Source organism: Hibiscus syriacus, unplaced genomic scaffold (assembly GCF_006381635.1).
Source record: "Hibiscus syriacus cultivar Baekdansim isolate YM2019G1 unplaced genomic scaffold, ASM638163v2 tig00110162_pilon, whole genome shotgun sequence".
NCBI lineage: Eukaryota > Viridiplantae > Streptophyta > Magnoliopsida > Malvales > Malvaceae > Hibiscus > Hibiscus syriacus.
This window is the reverse complement of record NW_024062609.1, coordinates 816599-831975: the sequence shown is the minus strand read 5'-3', so window position 1 is coordinate 831975 and position 15377 is coordinate 816599.

The following is a 15377-nucleotide window of genomic DNA, read 5'->3' as shown; positions in this document are numbered from 1 at the left end:
TTATATTAATATTATTTCATTAATATTATTATATTATTATTAATATTACATTTTACATATTTTTGCAAGCCAAAGCCCAATACAATGCAAGCCCACTATCAGCTAACCCATTACAACAAGCCTAGACCTGCTCAAGTAATCCGACCCGAGCCGCCCAACTGACCCGACCCGATTCTACCTAGGGTTTCATCATAACCCTAGGTAGGTTTTCTGCCACTGCCGTCGCTGATTTCCATTGCTGCCATCGCCGTTGTCCTTCCCTGCACCAACAGTGACCATAACTCTGCTGCAACAATGACAGAGAGACAGAAATCAATCACAAATCAACCAAAAACCAAACCCCAAATTAAAATACCAATAAATCCCTAAATATTCGGGATTTATATCTTACAAAATCAGAAAAAGCCATGGGCTATTCTAGACTTCATCATCTCACCAGAAAAGCATTAAACATCATATGCAAGCAAACCAAAAGGGGGGGATTGGGGGATTTAGAAAAAAAGAACCGAGAACGAGACAGAAAGAAAATAGAAAAAATCTTACCTTTCATCGCCTGGTGGTCGTGGATCTCATCGGAGAAGAGGAAGAGCCTAACCAAAGGTAAAAGGTGTATTGATTTTGGGGTTTTAGTTTCGGGTTTGAGTGGGTAAGGGTTGTTTTTTAGAAAAGATGAGAGAGGAATAGGCCATCCTCAAGTGTTTAACCCCGTGGCCACCAATCTACGGTGGCCGGGGTTTTGGTTTCGTTCTCCTCGGCGACGAGGGGTGCGAAGAGAGTGAGAGGAGAGAATGAGTATGAACGGCTGAGGCTTTAAAATGGTTTAGGGTTTTAAAATAACCCTTAAGTGGGTATATAACCCATACACCATGCGACGTCGTTTCAAAGGGGAGGGTTTCCGTGTTTTCTATTTAGGGGTAAATATCACTTTTAATCCCTGTGGTTTTGTAAACTCAGCCCGTGTTTCTCATATTTTTAGGGTAAATATCACGTTTGGTCCCCTGTATTTTGTAATCTGTTTGTTTAATCATTAAATGAAATTCATAATGTTCTGTTTCAGACATGTATCTTCTAATAATTGTGTTTTAGTCACTAGTTTGTTCTTTTGACATGTTTGTGTATGTTTACTTTAGTCTCAATGTTTTTAGTTATTTTATTTTAGTCATTTGGTAGATTGTGTTGTGTATTTTTGTTGACATTTAAATCTGGCCATGTCATTTGTAAATATTATATTTTAGTCACTGTGTTATGTATTATACATTTCTTGTAAATATTTGACATTGATCCCGATGTTTATAAATGTTTCATTCTAATCACTGACCCTGTGATATATTATTTTCATTAATGTTCCAAACTGGTCATGAAATCTATTTTTCTTTCGTTTTAATCATTGTATATTATGAATGCATTTTGGTTTAACTATTTATTTTGCCCTTTTGATTTCTGTTTTATCTATTTTAATCCCTAAGTTTATGTTTCAGTTATTTCAGTCCTTTAAATTCTTGTTTAAATTATTTTGGGTCCTTTGAAATTTTATTTTTGCTATTTTGGTCCTTGTTATTAAATATTTACTTTTTTATATCATTTTATTTAGTGATCGTATTATTCATTTGTATTTATGTTAATCCTTCATATATGTACATATCTTTATGTTATGTATTATTTATATCCTATGTAAATAAATATGTTTAACTTTATTTGTTGTATATGTTTTATTTCGTATATTTTTATTTATATTTATTTCCATTATGTTTCTTTATCTAGTATATGTTATTCGAAATTTTCAAGAACGAATTTTTAGAACGGGCGTAGAAAGTATCACTTGATCGAATTGGTACAATCTAGTACGACGTTTGAACTAAATGGAATTTGAAATAAATCAATTTTAGTTTGTTAATTGTTAAGTCGTTTTTATTGTACACTGAACAATGCAAGTTATGTATTTTATTTTTTCCGCAACTTTCAATTTGTAATTTATATTCGATATGCATCTTTTACATATTTGACGATTGAATATTCTTTAACAATGAGAAATTGTTGAAATAGCTTTCCTAACAGAGGATTGCAAATTTCAAGATTTTTTATCGAGTTAAGGGATTTTCTTTAAATAGTCAATTCGAAGCAAATTAATCAATGTTCGATAAATGGATCACATTTTAACTTTATATTCGACTCATAAATTCCACCATTTACGATAATGTGTAAGCGATTCAGTACCAGTTTTTGGGCGTTGTGGGGGTGCTTACCCTTCCCCACACGTAATCGACCCCCGAACCTGTTTAAATAAATCTTTGGTAAACGCATACCAGTTGTTGTCTTAAAAACGATTTTTCTTAAAATTATTTTTAAAAGACGTTTTTAGGTATTTGACCTACCTAACCTAAAGGTTGATGGCGACTCATTTCAATTTAATCCAAATTAATCCAAAATCACCTATTTTCCAAAATAAAAATCATACCTGTTTTTAAAATAATATTTAATTATTTTATCTAAAAATGGTTATGACAGCTTGGCGACTCCGCTGGGGACCTTTTTTTTATGAGAGTCAAGCTGTAAAGTCACTTACACATTGTCGTTGTGGTCGAAATTATGAGTTTGAGTCATTAGTTAATTTATGATATGTTTATTGAAATTTTTAATTGCTTCATTTTTTAACTGTCATACTAACGTTTGAATTTTTGTTTTCAGGGATCGATCAAAGTTTTGTTGAGTTTTATATCTTTTTCGTTTTGAGTCAATGGTAGGTATGCTCCTCCTCACACACATCACATACATTTGAATAACATAAGCTCTAGACACGAGCTTCGATCCAAATTAGTTAGGGTGATTGCTTTACTCTCGTAAGAATTTATTATTCGTATGAGTTTTAGCAATTAACCCATGGGATACATACCTTATACCTTCGTAGGGATTTATTCCTCGTATGGGTAAAAGGCAGTGAGTCCCCTTGAATTGAACTCGTTCCGTTTGAAACCTGTAATGGGTGAGGATCGAGGGTCTGGCAGCCCAAGGGGGCACCGACATTAGGGACAATTCGAGTCCCATTTTCTTGTTAGAGCCTAAATCATGCATATAGTGAACCGTAGAACGGTCACCCTAGGTATAGTCATACCGAACCTCTGTCCGTCAGTAGGTACCCAAATTAGGTATACACAAAGGAGGAGTGTTTCTAAACCTTTCCTTTTTGCTTTAAATTTTGTTAAATAATTGCATGCGAACTAGATACCATGCAGTTAGGATTAATTTCTTGAAAAATCATTGTGGGTAGAAAGCATGTCCGGGTAGGATTGCTATCTATTGAAATCATGTTCGGGTAGATATCATGACGGGCTAGGTGTTATATTCATCTTTGAATAATATTTTTATCTGGATTGATTGTCTTACATGTGCCAACTAATTTATTTTCTTTTGTTTGTGTACACTAATTTATTTATTTTGTTTGTCATTTTTATCATTCTTTGCATTGCATTGCATTGTCATGATATAATGAGAAAATGTTGATCCGCAAGGGGATATCCATGAGAAAATCTTCACAAGAATAAATAAAAGTTTTCAATCAAGCAGTCGCATACGTAGACATGCACCGAGGGCTAAAAAGAAATCCGGAGTACAAGAATGAGATTTGCTCGAAGATCGTGCATCATTCGAGGTCGATATGATGATCCACTGATTCGAGGAGTAATCCAGCAGTGGAGCTTTATCTACAATCATGTCACCGCTAGTTATCAAGGATCGACACACTGGCTTTAGCACCGTCGAGGCATTAACAGAGTTAGTTTACAGAGCATTGAGAGGCATCAGATCCAAATACGAAGACCCGAGACGAAGCATTGAGCTCGAAGATCGTGCAACATTCAAGATTAAAACGATGATCCATTGAGCCAAAGAGTAATCCAACAGTAGATTCTCATCTACAATTATTCCATCATTAACCATCAAGGAGTGGCGCACTGACTTCAACACAGCCGGGGTATTAATGGTGTCAGATTACAGAACGCTTGAGGGGAATCGTTTCCAAGGAGAAAGATCCGAGACGAAACTGTGATCCACTTCAGACTCAACCATCTAAACGAAGGCATGTCTGTAAAGTGGTCTATCTTGTAATGTGAAACCTTTTATTTCTGGTGAAAATTATTCTACGATATTCATCGTTGGGATCAACATTTTTGCATTTGCATTTGCATTTTTGTATCTGCATTTTATTTTTAAGTATTTTCATATGAATCATTCATAAAAACATGGGATCAATTTATGGAGGAGTCAATAGAAGTGATCATGATCATGTGACCATATTGAGAATAGAAGCAAGAAGCTGAAATCAACACGAAGAAAACTTGTTCGGTTGATTGTATGATTGAGCCTTCTAGGATGACCCGAGAAAAGAGTCATCATTCCCTGAGGTCTACGATGTTGATCCAGTATGCAACTACCACCTAAGAAGCTCCAGACATTCCGCTAAGAACTGCAAAGCACTGAAGCACAAGATCCAGAACCTAATTTACTCAGGGGCATGGGCAATCAAAGAATGATGAGGCATTGCATCTACCATTTTCACTGAGAGATTATTTTGTTTGAACTCGTTTTTGTTCTATCTTTAATATGTGCTTAAATGTTTTTAATCTTAATGATTAAACTTATGCTACCTTCTAAGGTTAAATAATTGAACAAGTTTTATTTTTTAGTTCTTTGAATATCGAATGAATTACATATTCTTTTAATTCTTCAATAATTATAAATTTTTGACATATGGCAAGATTAGACCTTTCTTATCATGTCTAAAACCAGAAATAAAATCTCTTGATTCTTTACCCGAAATAATTCTCGGTCACTACCAAAGAACCAATTTTTGACATTCCCTCTCTTTGAGACCTTGAAACATTCTTTGTGACCTTTAAACATTGCATTTATCCTTTCGATATACAAAAAGTCATACCCATATTTTTCTTTGAGCCAATAAAGTCACCATCGTCCTCTTAGACATAAAACCAACTTTTTCTACCAATAAGACCTACAGACATTGAGTACACGATGTTCACTTGAACATGAAATTTTCTACAAGAAGAAACAATATGGGACATCTTGAACCGATCTTCTGAGGACGAGCCTGAGCAATTGAGACATGCTGAGAGCAAGAAGCAGAATAAGAGAATTATTTCAAAATAATTCTATAATGCATTAATTACATTGTTTTCATGTAACTAAAAATTAATCCTAAAAATCTATCCCCCTGGGGATACCTCTTCTGCAAGGACTTCTGTATATGAGATGATGAATGGTATTCTTTCTTTATCCCTTCACAAAATGAGAAAATATATCCCTTGTGTCCCATTTGAGCCTAAATTATGTTTTTTTCTGATTCAACCCTAACCAAGGACCACCCTCCACACTGGGGGGCAAGGTGGAGGAAGTCTGCTCACATGAGTGAAGACATCGATTTAGATGATATACCGAAAGTGAACTAAATGCCAAGTGCGAAGATCAAATCAAAATAAAGAGAAAAAGAAAAGAAAAAACAAAGAATAAAAAGAGGACAAATAGCACAAACAAAGAGTCTATCGACTCAAATGATGCATCGAGCTTCAAACCGTGAGATTGATCAAGCATATTCACTCCAGAATCACTTCACTTGAAGATCATGGAACATCAAGAGAAAATAAAGAACTCATACGAGCAGATTCAAATTGAGCAAGACAATATTGAAGGCATCAGAAGGAATTGATCCTTGGTTTAACTACCCTTAAACACTTGTTTGAGCCTATTTATCCATTTCTTTCATAATCGTGAACCATGGCCTACGTTACGTTCTTAAAAAGTTCTTTCTAATCATACATGGATTTCTAAGTAGAAGATACTCTTCAGATTTCATTCCACCCATCAGGATTAATATTTTATTTACAAAAAAAAGGTTTTCTAAAATCTTTAATGCATGATAGAGAAAAAATAACAAAGGGGGGTTCAAGACGTAAATTCTAAGTAACATCTTGAAACTAAAGGAGGATTCGAGTTGAAAACCTGAAAAGGCAGCTCGAATATGGAGACTATTGCATATGAGGCGATCGCACAATTCCCTTGATAAGGCATTGCACAACCCGAATAAGAACACGAGAACTGGGAGTCGGAGAACAATTCCAATAAATGAGTACAGAAGCTACTCTATCAGATTAGTGAACATCAAATATATGAGAACACCATACCTTTGACCAAAGACAATAACCAAAGACATTTTTTCATCACTTCCTTACTTAACCATTTCTCAAAGATAGCATTGATCTTGAAACTTGTCAAATAGCTATAATTTATTGAATGATTAACAGTGTAATTAATTCTTTGTATCCAATGAACTCTTGTTTTATGAGTTGTCAATTGTGAAACCTCAAAAGGGACAATAATTTCAAACTTTTGATTAAATATTTTTCAAAACTCTTTTAATTGACATTTTCATACTTTTGAAAATACAAGAAGAAGAAAAATGTTTTTCAAACAAGATAATCTCTCTGGAGGCATATATTGGAATTCAACGAAGATCCCTCTAAAGCTCAAGATTGAAGATGGGGCAAGAAAAGACAAATTTTTGGGGAAATTTTGATAGGGTAAGGAAAACAAATTGTCTCAGTTTGAGGTTTTCAAGAGTACACCTGGTGGAAATGAAGACAAAATAAATCAAAGATAGAGTGAAGACTGCTCTCGCAACTATTCTCCTTCCAAATCGAGAAAACATATATCAATGCATACATACATCAACATATATATACATATTACATGAGTTTGCATCGTTGTATCAAACATTTATCATCATGTGCATTAAAGACATTTATCTCATCACTTGAGGACAAATTCAATAAAAAAATAAAATAAATTTTATCTTGACATCCATCATAACATCCAAGATAGTCAGTCAAAAATACATCATTTTGATCTCTCAGGAAATCAAAGCTCAGAAATGACCAGATATCTCTAACTTGAAGAAGCAATGATTTAACTTCTTGAAGTCAACAATCAAGACATTTCCTCAACATACAGGAACAAGAAGACTAACTATCACATTTGAGGTTTTTTTTATTGAAGTAAAATTCAGTCTCATATGAGATATTTTTCCACAAATTTTAAGATTTTTCTAAAAACAAATTTTGTCTCGCTTGAGACAATTTCTTTCAAAACAAATTTCGTCTCATTTGAGACATTTTTCCTTTGAGATAGAAAATTTGAATTTGTTTCACATTAAACAAAGTTGATCTCATTTGAGATCGTATTTTCTTAAAACAAACTTCGTCTTGCTTGAGACATTTTTTCCTTTATACAAATTTCGAATTTGATTCACTTGAAACAAAAATTAATCTCACTTGAGACTGTTATTCTTTTCAAAACAAATTTCGTCTCGTTTGAGACATTTTTCCTTTGAGAATACAAATTTCAAATTTGTTTTCATATTAAACAAAGTGGATCTCACTTAAGATCGTTTTCTCAAAAACAAATATTGTCTCGCTTGAGACAATTTCTCTAAAAACAATTTTTGTGTCGTTTGAGACAATTTCTCTAAAAAACAAAGGTTGTCTCACTTGAGACAATTTTACAAATTATGAATTTGTTTCACTGGAAACAAACATCATCTTTGAGTCATTTCTTTTGAAACAAATGATCTTTGAGTCTATTTCTTTTGAAACAAAACTGTCTCTCTTGAGACAAATTTTCTTGAAAAATCTTTGAGTTTGTTTCACTTAAAGCAAAATGAAAAAAATCTTTGAGTATGTTTCTTTGGAAACAAAATTTTGTCTCTTTTGAGACAGTTCCTTTTGAAGAAAAATCTTTAAGTCTGTTTTTATGAAAACAAAGGTTTGTCTCTTTTGAGACAATTTCTCTTAAAACAAACATCTGTGAGCATGTTTCCCTTGAAACAAAACCCAATTTTGATTATTTTTCTTTTGAAACAAAGTTTTGTCTCTCTTGATACAGTTTTTCGAAAAAATCTTTGAGTTTGTTTCTTTTAACAAAATCATATTTGAGTCTATTTCTTTTAAAACAAATTTTGTCTCTTTCAAGACAATTTCTAATGAAAAACCAACCTTTGAGATTGTTTCCTTTGAAACAAATTTCGTCTCACTTAAGATGTAATCCATCTTTGAGTTTGTTTATTTTGAAACAAAATTTTATATCTTAATGACAATTTCTTTTGAGAAAAAATCTTTGAGTTTATTTCCTTTGAAACAAACTTTTGTCTCTCGAGACAGTTTCTTTTGAAAATACCCACCTTTGAGATCGTTTCTATTAAAACAAATTTTGTCTCCCTTAAGGCAGTTTCTATAAAAATACAAAATCTTTGAGTTTGTTTCTCTTGAAATAAAACTATCTTTGAGTCGTTTCCCTTGAAACGAATTTTGTCTCTTGAAACATTTTCCCTTAAAACAAGAACATCTTTGAGTTTGTTTCTCTGGGAAACAAGGTTTTCTCCCTTAAAATAGTTTCTTTTGAATGAAAATATTTGAGTCTGTTTCTTTGGAAACAAAATTTTGTCTCACTAAGATACAAGTTTCTGAAAAACAAAGTTTTGTCTCTTATGACGATGTCTTTCGAAAAAAATCATTGAATCTGTTTCTTTGGAAACAAAATTTTGTTTCTCTCGAGATAGTTTCTTTGAGAAAAATCTTTGAGTCTGTTTCTTTGGAAAAAAAATTTACCATCTTTGAGTATGTTTCCATTGCAACAAAACAAACATCTTTGAGATCATTTCACTTGAAACGAATTTTGTCTCATTTGAGACAGTTTCCTATGAAACACCAATCTTTGAGAACATTTCCCTTAAAATAAATTTTGTCTCGCTTGAGACAATTCCCTTTAAACGTCATCTTTCGAGACAGTTGCTTTTGAAACACATCACCTTTGAGTATGTTTTTCTTGAAACAAATCTTTGAGTCGGTTTCCCTTGAAACCACAATCACTAAAGATGACCAGCCGTCCTCATCACGTAGGAGAAGTGTCATCCCCTGACCAGATCTCTTCATCGCATAGGAGTCGTGTTACCCCTAGATAACCAGACGTCCTCATCACGTAGGAACCGTGTTATCACCCTTTCTAAAAATGACCAGAACTCTTCATCACGTATGAGCCGTGTCATCCCCTGACCAGATCTCTTCATCACGTAGGAGTCGTGTCACCCATAGATAATCAATCGTCCTCATCGCGTAGGAACCAAGTTATCACCATTCCTAAAGATGGCCAGAACTCTTCATCACATATGAGCAGTGTCATCTCCTGACCAGATTTCCTCATCACGTAGGAGCCGTGTCACCCTTAGACGACCCAAACTCTCCATCGCGTATGAGCAGTGTCGTCCCCAACAATAAACCTTATCCAATTTCTAAGTTTGAAAGGGAGAGAACCAGACAAAAATGTGATGTCTTTTCGTCTTTGCCCTATTCTTGTTAACACAAAAATGTGCAAAGAGGGGCAGCTGTAGACACCCATATTATTATTATTATATTAATATTATTTCATATTTTTTGCAGGCCAAAGCCCAATACAATGCAAGCCCACTATCAGCTAACCCATTACAACAAGCCCAGACCTGCTCAAGTAATCCGACCCGAGCCGCCCAACTGACCCGACCCGATTCTACCTAGGGTTTCATCATAACCCTAGGTAGGTTTTCTACAACTGCCGTCGCCAATTTCCATTGCTGCTATCGCCGTTGTCCTTCCCTGCACCAACAGTGACCATAACTCTGCTGCAACAATGACATAGAGACAGAAATCAATCACAAATCAACCAAAAACCAAACCCCAAATTAAAATACCAATAAATCTCTAAATATTCGGGATTTATATCTTACAAAATCAGAAAAAGCCATGGGCTATTCTAGACTTCATCATCTCACTAGAAAAGCATTAAACATCATATGAAAGCAAACCAAAAGGGGGGGATTGGGGGATTTAGAAAAAAAGAACCGAGAACGAGATAGAAAGAAAATAGAAAAAATCTTACCTTTCATCGCCTGGTGGTCGTGGATCTCATCGGAGAAGAGGAAGAGCCTAACCAAAGGTAAAAGGTCTATTGATTTTGGGGTTTTAGTTTCGGGTTTGAGTGGGTAAGGGTTGTTTTTTTAGAAAAGATGAGAGAGGAATAGGCCATCCTCAAGTGTTTAACCCCGTGGCCACCAATCTACGGTGGTCGGGTTTTGGTTTCGTTCTCCTCGGCGACGAGGGGTGCGAAGAGAGTGAGAGGAGAGAATGAGTATGAACGGCTGAGGCTTTAAAATGGTTTAGGGTTTTAAAATAACCCTTAAGTGGGTATATAACCCATACACCATGCGACGTCGTTTCAAAGGGGAGGGTTTCCATGTTTTCTATTTAGGGGTAAATATCACTTTTAATCCCTGTGGTTTTGTAAACTCAGCCCGTGTTTCTCATATTTTTAGGGTAAATATCACGTTTGGTCCCCTGTATTTTGTAATCTGTTTGTTTAATCATTAAATGAAATTCATAATGTTCTGTTTCAGACATGTATCTTCTAATAATTGTGTTTTAGTCACTAGTTTGTTATTTTGACATGTTTGTGTATGTTTACTTTAGTCTCAATGTTTTTAGTTATTTTACTTTAGTCATTTGGTAGATTGTGTTGTGTATTTTTGTTGACATTTAAATCTGGCCATGTCATTTGTAAATATTATATTTTAGTCACTGTGTTATGTATTATACATTTCTTGTAAATATTTGACATTGATCCCGATGTTTATAAATGTTTCATTCTAATCACTGACCCTGTGATATATTATTTTCATTAATGTTCCAAACTGGTCATGAAATCTATTTTTCTTTCGTTTTAATCATTGTATATTATGAATGCATTTTGGTTTAACTATTTATTTTGCCCTTTTGATTTCTGTTTTATCTATTTTAATCCCTAAGTTTATGTTTCAGCTATTTCAGTCCTTTAAATTCTTGTTTAAATTATTTTGGGTCCTTTGAAATTTTATTTTTGCTATTTTGGTCCTTGTAATTAAATATTTACTTTTTATATCATTTTATTTAGTGATCGTATTATTCATTTGTATTTATGTTAATCCTTCATATATGTACATATCTTTATGTTATGTATTATTTATATCCTATGTAAATAAATATGTTTAACTTTATTTGTTGTATATGTTTTATTTCGTATATTTTTATTTATATTTATTTCCATTATGTTTCTTTATCTAGTATATGTTATTCGAAATTTTCAAGAACGTATTTTTAGAACGGGCGTAGAAAGTATCACTTGATCGAAGTGGTACAATCTAGTACGACGTTTGAACTAAATGGAATTTGAAATAAATCAATTTTAGTTTGTTAATTGTTAAGTCGTTTTTATTGTACACTGAACAATGCAAGTTATGTATTTTATTTTTTCCGCAACTGTCAATTTGTAATTTATATTCGATATGCATCTTTTACATATTCGACGATTGAATATTTTTTAACAATGAGAAATGGTTGAAATAGCTTTCCTAACGGAGGATTGCAAATTTCAAGATTTTTTATCGAGTTAAGGGATTTTCTTTAAATAGTCAATTCGAAGCAAATTAATCAATGTTCGATAAATGGATCACATTTTAACTTTATATTCGACTCATAAATTCCACCATTTACGACAATGTGTAAGCGATTCAGTACCAGTTTTTGGGCGTTGTGGGGGTGCTTACCCTTCCCCACACGTAATCGACCCCCGAACCTGTTTAAATAAATCTTTGGTAAACGCATACCAGTTGTTGTCTTAAAAACGATTTTTCTTAAAATTATTTTTAAAAGACGTTTTTAGGTATTTGACCTACCTAACCTAAAGGTCGATGGCGACTCATTTCAATTTAATCCAAATTAATCCAAAATCACCTATTTTCCAAAATAAAAATCATACCTGTTTTTAAAATAATGTTTAATTATTTTATCTAAAAATGGTTATGACAACATATAAATGTTATATTGAATAGCATTTGAAATTTTGTTTGCAACATGGTTCTTTGCATGAACATGTTATTACAAGATTTAGTAGTTTTTAAAAAGGATTGGAGCTCATATTTTTCAATTTCAACATACATGTAAAGATCCTGGATTCAAGTGGAAAGGAAAAAAGGTTGTGAATACTATGCAACTTCAAAAAGAACAATAAGAAGCCTGTCAAAAGTATCCTGAGATTCGAAGGACACAATGAATGCAATCTCCGGTTACAACATTTTGAGTCTTCTATTGCTTCGTGGATCTGACTTTGGTTTTTGTTCTCAAAGATCCATTCATATTCAGTTGACATGCTATTTTGTGTTGTATAAAACTTTTGTTAGTCCTTTGAAGTCCTTCAAACAAGTATATGTGAACTATTATGAAGGCATTATGCAACAGATTTATCTAATGAAAGTAACATTTTGCAATTATAAAGTGTTATAATTTTTGCATTTTTTTCAGTATCAAATGAACATATTAAAATTATTACAATTCAACATGACATTTCAAAATCATATCACAATTCAACAGTCATTTACAACAAAACAGAAACAGTAAGCCGCATTTTCACAAAAAAAAAAACATAAACTATATCCATTAATTCAACATAGTCATTTACAACAAAACATTCTAATCTTACCATAAATACAATAAACCATAAGTCCTTCAATCTGGAAATGCCTATAATCTTAACCCACAAACACCAAAAAGAGTATTGTACAAATCATCTAAGAAATTAACATCCCACTAAGGTACAAAATTTCCATCTTTCTGAGTTTATGAACATGTTCGACAGCCGAAATTAAGTCTTTCTGTATCAAATTCAACTCAAACTTCATTTCTTCAACTGGAAAATAATCATTTCATTTTTTAGCTCTTCATTTTCTTTTCGAAGCTCGAAATTAGGAATTTTTCTCTTTCGGACATGTCTTCATCATACCAATTGAAAAAATTACAACCAGAACTCTTAAAATTAGGACAATTAAAGAACATTTTTCCTGTATTCTTTGTTTTCCAAGTTGTCCACATAGGGTATTTGAAACCACATCTACAATATACAATATTACCATCGTACTCCCAAGAAGATGAAGAACGGACATTGCTTAGATTGGTTTCAGTAGAGGAATTCGTCGAATTTGTCATACTATTGAGAAATTTATGAAAAAAAAAATCTTTGAAGAGATAAAAGACCCACAAAAACTAATGAAATGTTATTTGTCAAATAAACTTATCCAAATCTTATGATGTCCACTGATGATGCGAGACCAAAGTTTGATTAGTCTTAAAAAATCGTTGAATAAAAAATAAAATTTGTTCTTCAAAAACACGATACCATCGTGAGATTTTTGTTTGGGAAAGTGAATATTGGGTTTTTATTAAGGTTTTCCACCTACCAGGTACAAATTAATTTATTTGTTATTAATTTTTTTTATTTTTTTAGTTAGTAATTTCATTCTAGTCAGAGTCTAATCATCAATAAAAAAGGGTTAGAGAGCTTAACGTTACACGTCATTATTAATTAACGGATCCATCTGTCATAGACGAAAATCATTAGTCAAAAAATTATATTAATTTTTTTTTAAAATTAGAGGGCACAAAGAAAAAAATGGACACATTTTTTTTTATAGAAAAGTTGAGATCCTCTGGTGCTCTTTGCCTTGAGAACAACAGCTTGGAAAACCCGACAGGACCTGCTCATGGTCCATGGATCGCAGCACAGGACGGAACTAAACATAAGGTAGGGGAGATCTATTAATGCTACCCCTCCCCCCTTTTTAATGTGATTAACAGTGTGGGTTTTTCATCTTCTTTGTAAATACAAAATCTTTAGTTAAACTTAATCTTTCCTCGCTGGTCTCAGAGATCAATTATCTCTTTTCCCATATTTTTCTTTAGCCAAATTTATTGAAATCGATTAGTTTTCTTATAAATCAGTGATCTTTTATGTAGAAAAGATATCAACTTATATGTGATTTCTGAACTGAGATCGATTACTTTTTTTTCTTATGAATTTGTTGCTTGACTAATGCTATTATTGTCGTAACCGTTGCAGATACTGAAAATTTTGAAGCATAGAAGTGTTAGAGGGCTTAGTCTTGTTGCCTTTGAGCTTGAAGTAGTTGGTTATACCATTGCTTTGGCGTATTGCCTTTATACAGGACTACCCTTTTCAGATTATGGGGAGTTGGTATTTCTTTTTATCCAAGGTAAATCTAGCCTTCATTTTAATTCTCCTTTCTGTCATTGTTACTGTGAACTTTGCTTGTGTTGTAGAAGAACTTTTCAAATCATGGTGCTCTCTTTTAAAAAGATAATTGGAACCGTATTGACTGTCTGCTTTGAATGTCATGTGCCATTGATGCATGCTAATGAAAATTTGATTTGTTTTGTGTAACATGCATATTAATATCTTGCAATCACAAACCAATCTCATGTTGCCTTGCTCCTTTCCCATTTCCTCTGCTGTATCTTATGTTACTTGCACGGTTGCACCATACGTGCATGCATGGTCTGCATGTGTGTGGCCGCATTTTGGTAGATAAATTAGAACTAGAAGTGAAATTAATATGCCATGATATGCATACATGATTATTTAAACCAACCAGTATATTTCCCGAATTCGTTAAGCTATCTACTTCTGAAATATGGTAGCAAATTTCATAGCTTCACAGTGCAACAAACATGCTCATCTTGTGGTTGGTTTAGTTGTTTTTTTTTCTTTTTATCTTCTTACTATATTTGAAAAAATTAATATTGCCTCCTGAAATGTTTGATCTGAACTTTTTCTCTTACAGCAATAATATTAGTTGCGATAATTTACTACTTTTCGCAACCCCTCGGCATCTCAATTTGGATCAGGGCACTGCTGTATCCTGACTGTTTCTCTGTTATATTTTCCTTTTCCTTTTGTATTGTTTGGAGCTTCGTTTTTTTACCTATGATCTGCAGGAAATATATAAGTTTCCTTAACACGATGGTATTGCAGATTCTGTGCTATAGCTCCAACAATATTAGCTGTCAAATTGATCTTGTTCTATTTGAAGCTATATGTAAGTGGCATCTGTATCTGTAAAATTTTGTTTTGTACATAGTATGTGGCATTCCTCTCTGTTATTTTACCTTGTTTCTGTCATCAACTAATGGCTATGAGTATAATATTATTAATAGACATCTGCATTTTGATATATACTTTATAAAAACTTTATTTTTTCAATTATTGAGCTTTGATGTGGAAATGTTCTGCTACAGCTATCCCAGCATGCAATATTTTTCATTGCCAGGGTACCACAAATATGGAAGAATTTTCCATATTGAATTTTCGTCCTTGTCTTGAAATGTACAAATTTGTTCACAAACATTTTGGTTTTTGAAATTGCCAGTTTCATAAATTTCCTTATTAATCAAAAGGAAGTA